A 12,802-nucleotide genomic window follows, 5' to 3' on the forward strand; every position below is an offset into this window, starting at 1 on the left:
ATTATCTAAAATTCTAAGCTCTCCAGCATCAGTTTCATATAGCATAATCCCACAAATATACAACTGGATATCTCATCAAAGTACATAATTTTACATTTACTAACACCGAACTGACAGCTATTTCCCATGCCCACAATTCCAACCTAGAGAACTAGTTTCTTTTCATGTTCAGACTTAACTTTCCACACTATACTTGCAACTCTTCTGGTCTGCACCTTATTATTTTCATAACTGATGTCATCCTTATGCACATGGTATTTTATCTACATCTTTTTCTTAATCTCTTCCTTAATAAGACTGCACATCCATTTCACTTCTGCTATGTTTATTCTTCAAACTGGGGATGTTGCACTACTGAAGGATTTTTTAATAGTTCACATGGATTGCCGATATTATTTCTATATAGCAACAAATACCATAGGCCTGAGCTTAATCTCCTCCTTAGTTGGTCATAATTTCCTGTTTTGTAGTTTAGCAAGTTACTTTTTCTGAATGGAATATATATTTAGTCATTTCTCAAGGCAGTAAATTTCCTTTTGTAGTTTAGCAAGTTACCTTTTCTGAATGTAACATATATTTAGTCATTTCTCAAGACAGTATAACATAATCGCTGTCACCAACTGGAAGCAGGACAGTCAAGTCTTTACTGAAACTCCCCGCTCTAACAGTATAAACAGGGTCTGATATTCTTTGACCTCAAGTTCCGTCTTCGATATCCTGCTTGAGGAAATCCCTCTCAACAGTTCAATAGTTGTTTTGATTAGATTTATGGATTATCTAATCAAAACACTGAATTTTTTCAAGATTGCTGGTTTTGCAGTGGATTCTGAAATTTACCTACTGCCTGAAGACATTCACACATCCATATATGCCCACTATGGATCTGAACCCACAGCCCACTCAGACCAGCGAACATTTGCCTCTGAGCTCCAAGATTTTTTCATCCTGCTTTCCACAAATCCAAATTTGCATGCATACTAATCAAAATGTGGTTAGAGTAATCATCTATAGTATATCCCAATTATTTCTTGATTGTGTTACACAAATATCCTTAGTTTCTTTCAGCAAATATCTGTCTTCATTTATTATTATTATGTGACACCTCCAAGGAGTTCGAAGACTCATCGAGGGAGGGCACCTACTCTACAACTGTGTCTCCACCACTCGCTCTACAAACTGCAATGAACTGCAATTACCATCATCATCTACACCAATGCCATCTACCACCCACCACCACCACTAGTATTTTCACAGACAATCACAAACATCCATGCCCACAGTGGGATCGAATCCACAGCTTTTTGGCTGGAGAGCAGACAGGCTAACCATTTGGCCAACCAGGCTGACAGTGCATGGACTCAATGCTGGATATTTACCATTTTGCTTAGTTTTGTCAACTAGCCTTCACTTAATGAGAACTCCAAGCTCTTACTGATATATGCCAAATAATCAGTCATTTTAGAAGCTTAATTCATTTACTTTCTTTGAATAACTAGGAAGAATAGCTGTTAGCACGATGAAGGTTGATTGTGCTGTGTGCATTTTTTTTTTTTTTACCTAATCCAGCTACTCTACAAATCCCTTGTTTCTTTAACTTCTTACAGTGCATCCAAATTAATATTAGTACAATATTCCATATTTCATTTTGAACCTTAATTCAAATATTACTAAGTATCACAAGAACAAAAATTATATTCTCAACATATGTTCAGAACATCGATCTGTTTACATTACTGCTATTTTTCATAGCTGTAGCCAACTGTCTGTCAACAACTCATACAATGGTATAAAATCAATAGGTAAATTAAGTAGCTATAAATACTACAAAAACCTATGGTTCCTCATTTCATGTTCTCTTTCCCTCAAAGACAGGTTTCCCATATGATACATACTGCCTGTTTAAACATATAATTCAATTAACTTGAATTAGAGAGTGGATGTTAATGAACAACTGACAGGAACATTTTGGTGACTATGCTTATTTTCAATTAAATATACTTCAAATGATTCTAAAAACAAAAATACAAATACTGATTGTATCACAAATATCCTTACTTTCTCTCAGCAAATATCTGTCTTCATTAACTCTGTCGTGTGCCCCCCCTTTTTTTTACCTAATCCAGCCACCTAACAAATCTCTTGTTTCTTTCTCTTCTTACTTACTTATTTACTGTCCTCTTTCATAATGGACACGGAAGACTCAACAAACAGTTGAGTCTTCTGTGTTTCTACAACAACAACCTCCAGCAGTCTTGATTTCTTGCGTGGCTGGTGAGCTGTCTAATATGTTTGTAATCAGGAGTTGACCTTTATTGATGTTACCCATTTAGTTCTTCATCTTTCTCTTTTTTCTTTTAATCTCGCATACAGAGCAAAGTTAGGTAGCCTTTTTGATGCCATTCGCTCAACATGTCCATACCATTGATGCTGTCTTCTTTTGATCTTTTCGATTAATGAGTCTGTATATTTTGGATCTTGTCTTACAGTTTCATTTGTTTTCTTTTCTGTCCATCTGTTTTATTTATTTTTCTGAGATATTTCATCTCGAAAATCTCCAGTTTACGTATCTCTGTCTTCTTGAGTGTCCAAGTTTCTGAAGCATATAGCACAGTGGGGATTATAGTTGAATTATATAATTTTATTTTTAGAGGTTTGGAGATTATTATTTTTCCAGATTTTATCTAGCTTATTAAATGATGACGATATTCTATGTTTAATACTGGTCATGGTATCTAAGTGTCCTGTTATTACTGTTCCTGAATAGTTAAATTGTTTTACCTGTTCAATTGCTGATCCATTCAAGGAGAAGTTTACTTTTTCTTTGCTTTTTTCCAATTATCAAGATTTTTGTTTTGTCTGTATTTATGGTCATGCTGTATTCTTCAGCTGTATTGTTTAGTTTGGTTATTAGGTTCACCATTTTTTCTTTTGTGTCTGCTATCATTACAATGTCATCTGTGTATTTTATTTTATAAAGGTTATAACCATTTAGGTTGACCCCTTTTTCTCCTTCCAAGGTTTGGTTAACCATATCCTCTAGGTAGATGTTAAAAAGGTATGGGGAGATGGGACATCCTTGGGCTACTCCTTTACTGATGTTTATTTTATCTGTTGTTATACTGTTGAATTTAATTATTGCTTCTGCGAGACTATATTTTTCTAAGATGTCTATGTCTATCGATGAGTATCTTCATCGATTTGTTTCTGTTTTAATAGTCTTAATAAAGTTATTCTATTTATTGAGTCGAATGTCTGTTTAAAATCTATAAAACAGTAATATATGTTTTCATTATGTTCCCAGTATAATTCTGCTAGTCTTTGTATTATGAAGATCTGATCCAATGTGGAGAGATTATTTCTGAAGTCTGCCTGTTCTTCGCTAAGAATGATCTCATGTACTTTCATTCTGTTCTGTAATACTCTTGTAAATATTTTGTAAGCATAGCTGAGTAATGTGATTGGTCTGTAATTTTTACAATTTTTCTTATCACCTTTCTTGTAAATTGGTATGATAATTTCTGTTCTCCATTCTTCTGGTATTTCTCCTGATTTAATGATTTTGTTGAAAAGTGTGGTAAGGAATTTTAAAGTTGTCTGCTTTCCTTCTTTCCAGAGTTCTGATGGAATTTGGTCTATCCCTGGTGCTTTGTCAGATTTCATTTGCTTTAGAGCATTCTCCTCTTCCAATGGAAGGATCATTGTTATGTAGGCATCATTTTTTGAGTTAGTGTGGGGCTTTATTATTAGGTAGTTACTGCTTTCATTCTTAAAGGTTTCTTGGTAGTGTTCCATCTATACTGCTTTTATCGCATTTGGATTTCCTGTTTCCTCACCCTGATTGTTGTTCATTGTTAAGAGGTAGTGGTGAAAAGTTTTCTGTAATTTCTTTAATTGTGTTATGTAATGTTTTTGAGTTATGGTGTTTATATGCCTCATTGCATTTTTCTACTTTTTTGTTTAGCCAATTTTATTTAGCCTGTCTGCAGAGTTTATCAATTTCATTTTTGAGTTGTTTGAATTTCTTCTTTTCTTCTCAGGTATGTCTGTTTATTTTTGTTTTTAGTTTTCTTTTTTCTTCACATTGCTCTAAAATTTCAGATGTCATTTATTATTGAGTCTTATAAATTCCCAAAGTTTCCCTTGCCAAGTTAATTAATATTTCTTTTCCTGCTTTCCAAAGGTTTTTGGTTTCATCTGTTTGAGTCCTATTTATTTCATCAGTTTCACTTCTTACAGTGAAATAATAACACAGTATACTGCTTAAAGTATAATAATATTGATAATGAAATGATATATGCTCATGATAAAAAGAAATTATCTTTGACAAATTTTTGCAGGAATGTATCGTTTTGGCGAAGTTAATGCAGTTGTTAATAAGACAGAGGTTCATATAAGAATTAAGGTAAGTGAATCACAGGTGCTCCTCATAATGAGAAATGTCAAAATGAATTAAGCAGTGAGATTGGATGGCATGTCAAACCATGCATTATGAAAATGTGCAAGACAACTGGCAATGCTTCGGACCAAATGGTTTAATTCCAGTCTTAGCTCTGACAAGGTTCCAAGAGAGTATTAAAATAGTTTGTACTATTTTCAAGATAGTTCCATTACATGATGGAGGCTCTAAGACAGAGGTGGCCAATTACACAGTAATCAGTATCTTAGGAGTAGAGGTTGAGGTATTGGAAAAGTTGGCAAAAGATGGAATTTAGGAATGGATAGATGGAAATAAGATCCTCTGTAGTGGATAGCATGATTTTGGGAAGGGTAGGTTCTGCATTAATGATTTACTCACACTATATAAGAGAGTGACAGCTGAGATGGATAAGGGAAATGGCTATACCATTACAGCTAGCCTCTGCAAAAGCATTTGCCAGAATAACTATTGCAAATGAGAAGAGATATGAAGCTGGCGGCATGGATGGGGAGAGGGGTGTAGATGATAGGCACCAGAGGGTGGTATATGATGGTGTAGAATCAAGGAGAATCAGGATGACTACTGAAGTGCCTCAGGTTTCTGTACTAAGACCACAACTGTTTAATTTGTGTATTAATGATACAGAGAATGATTTCAGGTGGAGTATTCGGTTATTTGATGATGATACAAAAGTGGAGTGGGGAATAGTTAATAAAGATGATGTAGAGATCTTGCAGGATGATTAACATAAACTGTGGACGTCGGCTTACCATGACATAATGTAAAATTATGAACTTTAGAATCAAACTATTACACACTGTGTATTACCTAATACTGTGAATCTCAAAGGGCATACTGCAAAAAGTTAGCAAACTACATAATGGAGTTACTTGGATATTTAAGCCTGTGGAGGTCACGGCTGATCTGACAGATACAAACAAATTGTTTAATATAAATATTCATACAAATATCCAGTGTATAGCTTGAAGGTTATGAGTAGCTGTGCATGCATATATTATGAGTGATATTCCACACTGTTTATGCGGTCAGTTTTGGTTTAACACGTGTTATGTAAAGGTGTGTGATATTTCATTGCGGTATCTCTCAGATACTGCGACTTCCAATGTCAGCATAGTATTGGTTTAGTTTTTTATTTATTTACCGTTGAAAATGGCTGGAAAAATATATCAATCGGTAATCCATCAGATGTTGAAGAGATTCAGCAATTTTGTTACTTGGGTCCAATGATGAGAATGATAGATTCAAATGCAAAAGTGATATTTGATAGTAAATTGCATCCGAGAGATACAGCAAACGCCGATGTCAGTATAGTATTGGTTTAGTTGTTTTTTTCTTTGTTCAATAATTTCTAGATTGTAACTGAAAATAAATAAACCATCATGTATTATATTTGCAGTTTTTTAAGTTTTATCGCATTTTAGCACATACCAGTAATGAATGTATCTCTCAGATACATGCGACCTACGCTGTAATTTTTTCAACCTCGACCTCCGCGGATGAAAAAAACACAATGAAAAGGAGATGGGGGGATTATTATCCATCTTTACAGGGATGATATGGCCACATCTTGACCACTGTGCACAGATTTGGTCACCTCGATTTCTGGAAGATGAGGAGATGATCCAGAGAAGAGTAACCAAGATGGTGAAATGAAATGCTCCTATGAGGCCAGACTAAAAGTGTATGGGTTGCAAAGTTTGGTTGAAAAAGAGGAAGTAAGATGACAGAAACTTATAAGTTACTAAACAGGTTTTATAACACAGATACTATATGATTGATAAAAATTTTTCAATACACGATGAGTAAGTAGAGAACTAGGGAATTATCACTGTAAGTTGTTTAAGGGTGTGGTTAGTAAAGGTACATGGACTAAATTTTTTTTGTTTGGAGAGCAGTGAATGACTAGAATGGTTTGCCTGAGGTGAGTGAATAATAGATAGTGTTGGCCTCCTGCAATGAGTCATCTGACTTTTTTTCTTCTATCTACCTTATGAAAAATCTCTTATTTATATATGTAGAAAGTTTTTTAACTTGGGTATATTATGTATTCAAGATATCAAGTAATTTTATATAAACTTGGTTTTTAATCCTATTTCCCAAGTAAGCAAACAGACAAGTAAGTCAAGTTTGCGCCTGCACATAGTGCAAGTCTGAGGCTACTCGTGGTAAAGGTGGATTAAGCTCTGATCACTTTCATTAGTATTTTTCCCTTAATGTAGAGCACATCCCCTTGCAGAGATGTATGATGCTATGCATTAAAGGCAATGGTCACTACCCATACCAGTTTCAACCTTTATTGAGGTCTCATCAGTGGGTGTCAGACCTGAAAATGCTAAGGTTGAAGTAATGCAGTATATATATATATATATACAGGGTGTTCGGGATAAATTTGACATATTTATAATTAATTATATTTTTCCGTAAGTTACATGTATTAACACACACTTCTCTTCATTTAAAAGTTTGGACCCTTCTTCATTCATATACAAGATGTCAGAAAGGATGGATAGCTGGAACCCACCTGAATCATGGAAGAGAATAACTTGTATCATGATGATTCGTGCCCGCCATCAAAATAAGGATATTACGACTGCTGCCCAATGCTCCCTGAATACAGTAAAAACAATCAGGCATGAACTAGAGACTTGCAATGGTGACTACGAGGATGTAGCAAGAAGAAAGATCCCTAGCAGACGATCTGATTGCGTTCGTACAGCAGAATTCCTCGCAAATCTGCAGGAACAGGTGTTGAAGAACCCTGGCATTGGAATTCGGGCTTTGTTCGTGGAGTTGCTAACTGTAGTCAAGCCCTGGATAACAAGGGTAGCCAATGGTAGGCCGTATGTATGGCAGCAGGATTCGGCCCCTTGCCACACCTCTGGGAAAAGTCAAAAATGGTTGTCTGAAAATTTCTACGACTTCACCAGTCCAAATGTTTGGCCTCCAAACTCCCCAGACCTTAACCCCATGGATTATTTTGTATGGGGCGCAGTTGAAAAAGACACCAATCGCACTTCCAGTAATACAAAAGCCCAGTTAATGGATAAAATTAAAACAGTTTTTGCGGCCCTTCCCAGGGAGACTGTAGCATCAGCTTGTTCGAGGTTCCGAAGCAGAATTGAAGCTGTGATCGATGCTAATGGTGGTTATTTTGAGTAAATCTTGTTGATAGTATTGTAATTAACTCTGCCTGTAATGTTTTTTTGTCAATTCATTAAATTTAATAGATACAAAGAAGATTTTCTTTTTCCTTACGAAACTGTCAAATTTATCCCGAACACCCTGTATATATATTACTTAAATTAAGGGGATATTAAATCCCGCATAGTTTTAAACCGAATAAGAAACTCAAAGATCGGAATCAGAGAGTTTCTTGCCGAATATAGTAAACTATAAAGTATCAGCGACACTAGCGTTAGCCAATGCAAGTGATCCTAGTACGTAGTACAATACCGGGCAACTCGTTGCAAAGGTGGAGGGAGTTCAGATCGCTATTCTTAGGTATTTTCCATAATATAAAAACACATTTCCTAGGAAATGTATGCTGTTATTACATTATGGAGGGAGGTCACTACCCAGACCGGTTTCAGCCTTTTTTGAGGCTTCATCAGTGAGTAGCTAGACCTAATACCAAAGTGTATAGCGAAAAGAACTTATGTACTCTGCGAACGAGTTTTCCAAACAGGTGCAACCATTAAGTTACTTAAGTATAAAGAGCTAATAAGCTTCATTTTGGCAATGAAAACATTACTTAAATTAAGGGGATATTAAATCCCGCATAGTTTTAAAACCGAATAAGAAACTCAAAGATCGGAATCAGAGAGTTTCTTGCCGAATATAGTAAACTATAAAGATATATAGTAAACTATAAAAAAAACTATATATAGTAAACTATAAAAAACTATATATATATATATATATACAGCAATTTCTCGATTAATGCACCTAACGTGTTCTTTTAAACTGGTGTATTAATCGAAAATGCACTAATCAAATATAATAACCTATGGAAAAAAGTATAATTCGTTCCTCAAATTTTTTTTTGACTCTTTATTCTTTTTAGAAAAGAATTAGGGTATGTCTCAGGGCCAAGCTAAAGGAAAACTATGAAGCTGAAAAACAAGAAAACATATTCAGAACATAAATTTATTATTCTTCTTCTTAACAAAGAATTGAGCTAACGTAGATTGGTATGGATTCTGTTTCTTTCTTTCTTTTTTTTTCATACAACGGATGGTATAGCCCTATTGCCTCTTCTACTCTGCTGCAAATTTTATTGCTTTTCTCTTCATCAGGGTCAGCCTCTAAGCATTGCTGCTTAAAAATTTCGGATGTACGAAAAATAATTTTTCAAATTGTTTCTGTGAAATCTCTTTTGGCTGTCAATCTCATCAAAATGCTGTATACTGAATCATATTTGGAAAATCATCATCATAATGCTAATTATGAGTATAGACAGTATTGGTTTGTTCCGGTCTCATTATCCATCCAATATCCATTTTTGAGGTCTACTCTGCCTTCTTTTTCCAATTGGCTTATATTTTAGAATTTGTTTAGGATATCAGGTGTTGGCCATTCAATTTACATCTTCTATCCATTTTTGTTTATAATTGTTTAGTTTTGCTTCTATTGATTTTGTTTTTAGTTCTTTTAAAATGTCTTCATTTCTTTTTGGTTCAATAATGTGTATTTTGCAGTTCTTCTCATAAATCTCATTTCACTTGTTTTTATTCTTTGTTCATCTTGTTTGTTTATTGCCCAAATTTCACTGCTATATAATAATGTGGGCACTGCTAAGGCATTGTATATTTTCAACGTATTTCTTTTTGTACTATATTTGAACTGAGTGTTCTATTTATCAGGCCAATAATTTGTAAAAATTTGAAGTTTTTAATTTTGTCTTTTTTTCCTTCATATGATATTTCACATCCAAGATAACTGAAAGTATTTATCTGTTCTATTATTTTATTATTAATAACTATTTTACTTTAAATGGAGTTTGTCCACAAAATACCATTGTTTTAATTTTATCTATGGAAATTTTCATTCCAAACTGTTCTACTATAATGTTTAAATTATATATTACTCTTTTAAATTGTCTTCCTTATCTGATATTATTACCTGATCATTTGCAAATAATAGCGTATTTATTTTGTTATTCCAGGAAATTTCTATAAGTGGATTGTTTAAGGTATTCCGTTGTAGTAATATTTCATTAATGTAAATGATGAAAAGTGGGGACAGAGGACATCCCTGTCTTACACCTTGGTTTATATTGTTTTTCAGACATTTTTTCATTTATTTTTATTTCATTATCTTTGTATATATTCAATATTGCATGTAGTAAAATATTAGGTATATTTATTCTTTGTAATATATCAAACAGTATATATCTTTTTACTTTGTCAAATGCTTTTTTGTAATCTATAAACAAAATATGAGTTTTTAAATTAAATTATCTTCTTTTTTCTATAAGTAGTTTTAAACAGAAAGCTGCACTCATTGTAGGGCATCCTTTACTAAATCAATTTTGACATACTAATAATATTTTTTCACTGTATATTTTCAATTTTTCATTAAGTATTCTACTATATATTTTATAGAATATATTTTGTAAACTAATACCTCTGTAATTAGCAGGTTTTGTTTTATCCCCCTTTTTAAATATAGGTTACTTGTATTCCATTCAACTGGTATTTGTCCATTTGTATATATTTTATTTAAAACTTTTAATAATCTTTGATGAAATTTTTTTCCAGTAAATTTATACAGTTAAGAGTTAATCCCATCTTCTCCTGCTGATTTGCCATTTTTTATTTTACTTATGTTGTCCTTTAATTCTTTCATTGTTATTATATCATTTAATGTATTTTGTAAGTTTTTGTTTTATTTTTATTTATTTTTTTGATGCCAGTATCCATCCAGAGAGCTGTAAAGTAATCCAAGAATTATTTTACATCTATTTCACAATTTATACTTGCAGTTTCTTTTATATCTGCATACATGCATTTTAGTATTTTATATGCAATGGGTCTTATTTTGTATATGTCATTTTTCTTGATATGATACAAATTTTTTCCAGCTTTGTCTGTGTCTCTTTCTGGTTTCTCTTTTAGCTATTGCTCGTCTTTTTTTATATTCAATTTCATCTTCTTGTTTTTTGCTACTCAACCATCTTTTAAAAGCCAGCTTTTAATTTTCAATTACTGTTTTAATTTCATTGTCCCATATATGTAATTTTTTATTTTTATGATATTTTCTGTGTGTTCCTAGACTTTCATATGCTGCAGATGCAATAATTTCTTTTATATTATTCCATTCTTTCTCAATGTCTTCATTTTCTTGTATTTTTTCTAAGTAGCTATTAATGGTATAAATTTCTTATACTTGAATCATTTAGTACTTACTTTATAATTAGATTTTGTTTCTCTAGTTTGTTTATTTTTTTTTATATTTTGTAACCAGTTTAGTGGAAACCTTAGTTTTGCCTGCAATAACTAGTGATCTGTATCAATTTCTAGCCCTCTTCTGACTTTAACATCTAGGAAAAGGTTTGCTGCTTTTTCATTTGCTGTAAAGTAGTCTATTATTGATTTTTGCCCTCTTGCACATCATATATATTTATGTTTGTAAAACATATTCATTATTTTTAAATTATTATATAATCAATGAGTCGCTTTCCATTTTTGTATATTATTGTTCATTTTTTTCATTCCTATTCTGGCATTACGATCACCAGCTATAATTATATGGTCTGTTTGGTGGAAACCTTACTCGTCCATACTCATCAAAGCGAGCCCTTCTCGGGGGCTCACATTGATGAGTATGGGCATGGCAAACCCAAGATACCCGAGCTAGACCTGATCTTACTTCCTACAATATACACTGGTATATCATATCTCTAGACTGGTCTTCTAATTCCTCTACTCTCTCTTCCTTCTTACTCCCTCTCCCCCAGTGCTATTGGACCCCCTCTTTCCTCTCAAACTGTAGTTTCCAATATTTACTATTAAAAAAATAAAATAAAAAAAAAGATAAGCCTAGTTGTCTTAAGGTGGCAGCCCCACCATATCCTAATCACAATATTTGGAAAATAAAAAATAATAATGTTGCTGTTTTCATCTATATTTTATCCTTGCTAAATCAAAAGTTCGAGTGGTGTGAAATATCTTCAAAGCTGGCTATATATCGAAAATATCTGATCACAAATAGTCTGTCCTTTTGAATCTTATTTAATTTGAACGTTTAATTACATTTTACTATACTCCTGAAGCCTGCCGTGTAGTTTTCCGTGTGCCTGAAGTACTTGCAAGTGCTCCCATATCGCAAATGTAATGGCATTCAAAAAAATTCAAATGAATAAAAGTTTGTTCATTTACTTACACTTATAAGATATGTGAATACCAAAAGAAGTTGCTGGCTAAGCAACGAATACAGATAATAAAATACTGGAAACTAATAAACCAAACATCATAATAATAACGCACATGAATACAGTTAATTTTGATTTCCGCGCCAAACACAGATACTGTAGCGCCAAAGTGTAAAATAAAGTTGAATAGCGAAAATCGATACAAAACAGTAACAACTTTTGGAAGTTTTTTCACTTGGCTATGCTATCAATTATATATTTGGTTTAATCCTTTATCCAAGTGTAAGCAAACAAATAAAGTTTGCGCCTGAAGTATTTTCAGGACTGGGGCAACTCGTGGTAAAGATGGTTTAATTTCTCATCACTTGCCTTAGTATTTCCCATAATGCAAAGCACATCTCCTTGCGGACATGTATAATGCTATGTATTACGGGAAGGGCCACTACCCAGACCGATTTTGCCCTTTATTGAGGTCTCATCAGTGGGAGCCAGACCCACTGAAGCAAGTGATCAGAACTTAATCCACCTTAATCCACCTGCAACTCGTGAGTTGCACCAGTCATGAAAATACTTCAGGTGCAAACTTCATTTGTTTGCTTACACTTGGATAAAGGATTAAGCCAAATATATATATGGTAGCATAGTCAAGTGAAACAACTTCCATCAACTATCTCTAATCCAGAGAATTTTAATAAAAAGGTGTTGACACCTTTTGGCAACTGGTATATGGTGATATGACTTTTGCATTACTTCCACCTTAGTATCACCAACTCTGGGTTTGGCTCCCACTGATGAGACCTCAATAAAGGTTGAAACCGATCTTGGTAGGGTCCCTTCCCTTAACATCAAACATTGAATCCGATGTTAGCAGGTTAGCAGGACATCATCAGGCTCAGGGTAACCATTAATGATTGGCTTATTAAATACAGCAAGTTTACATCTTTTTGAGTAAAAATTAATATGCATCAAAGTCATTAATTTTTAATTAACTA

The 12,802-nt window shown here is 33.4% G+C and overlaps 1 protein-coding gene across 2 annotated transcripts in view; it reads right to left on the reverse strand.

Moving 5' to 3' along the window:
* The window catches only part of LOC150103007 (uncharacterized), a 200,216-nt gene extending 188,264 nt beyond the window's left edge, over positions 1-11,952 (reverse strand). Inside the window, exon 1 of one of the 2 annotated variants that reach the window (XM_090398150.1) lies at positions 11,822-11,952. The gene's annotated coding sequence lies outside the window, so the exon portion shown is untranslated. The remainder of the gene's footprint in view (positions 1-11,821) is intronic. The other variant, XM_090398151.1, reaches the window with a different exon arrangement.
* Positions 11,953-12,802: the final 850 nt, after the last annotated feature.

The sequence above is a fragment of the Typopeltis vanoorti genome, chromosome 9, assembly GCF_054136105.1.
Source record: "Typopeltis vanoorti isolate ZY-2024b chromosome 9, IOZ_Tvanoo_1.0, whole genome shotgun sequence".
Classification (NCBI taxonomy): Eukaryota; Metazoa; Arthropoda; class Arachnida; order Uropygi; family Thelyphonidae; genus Typopeltis; species Typopeltis vanoorti.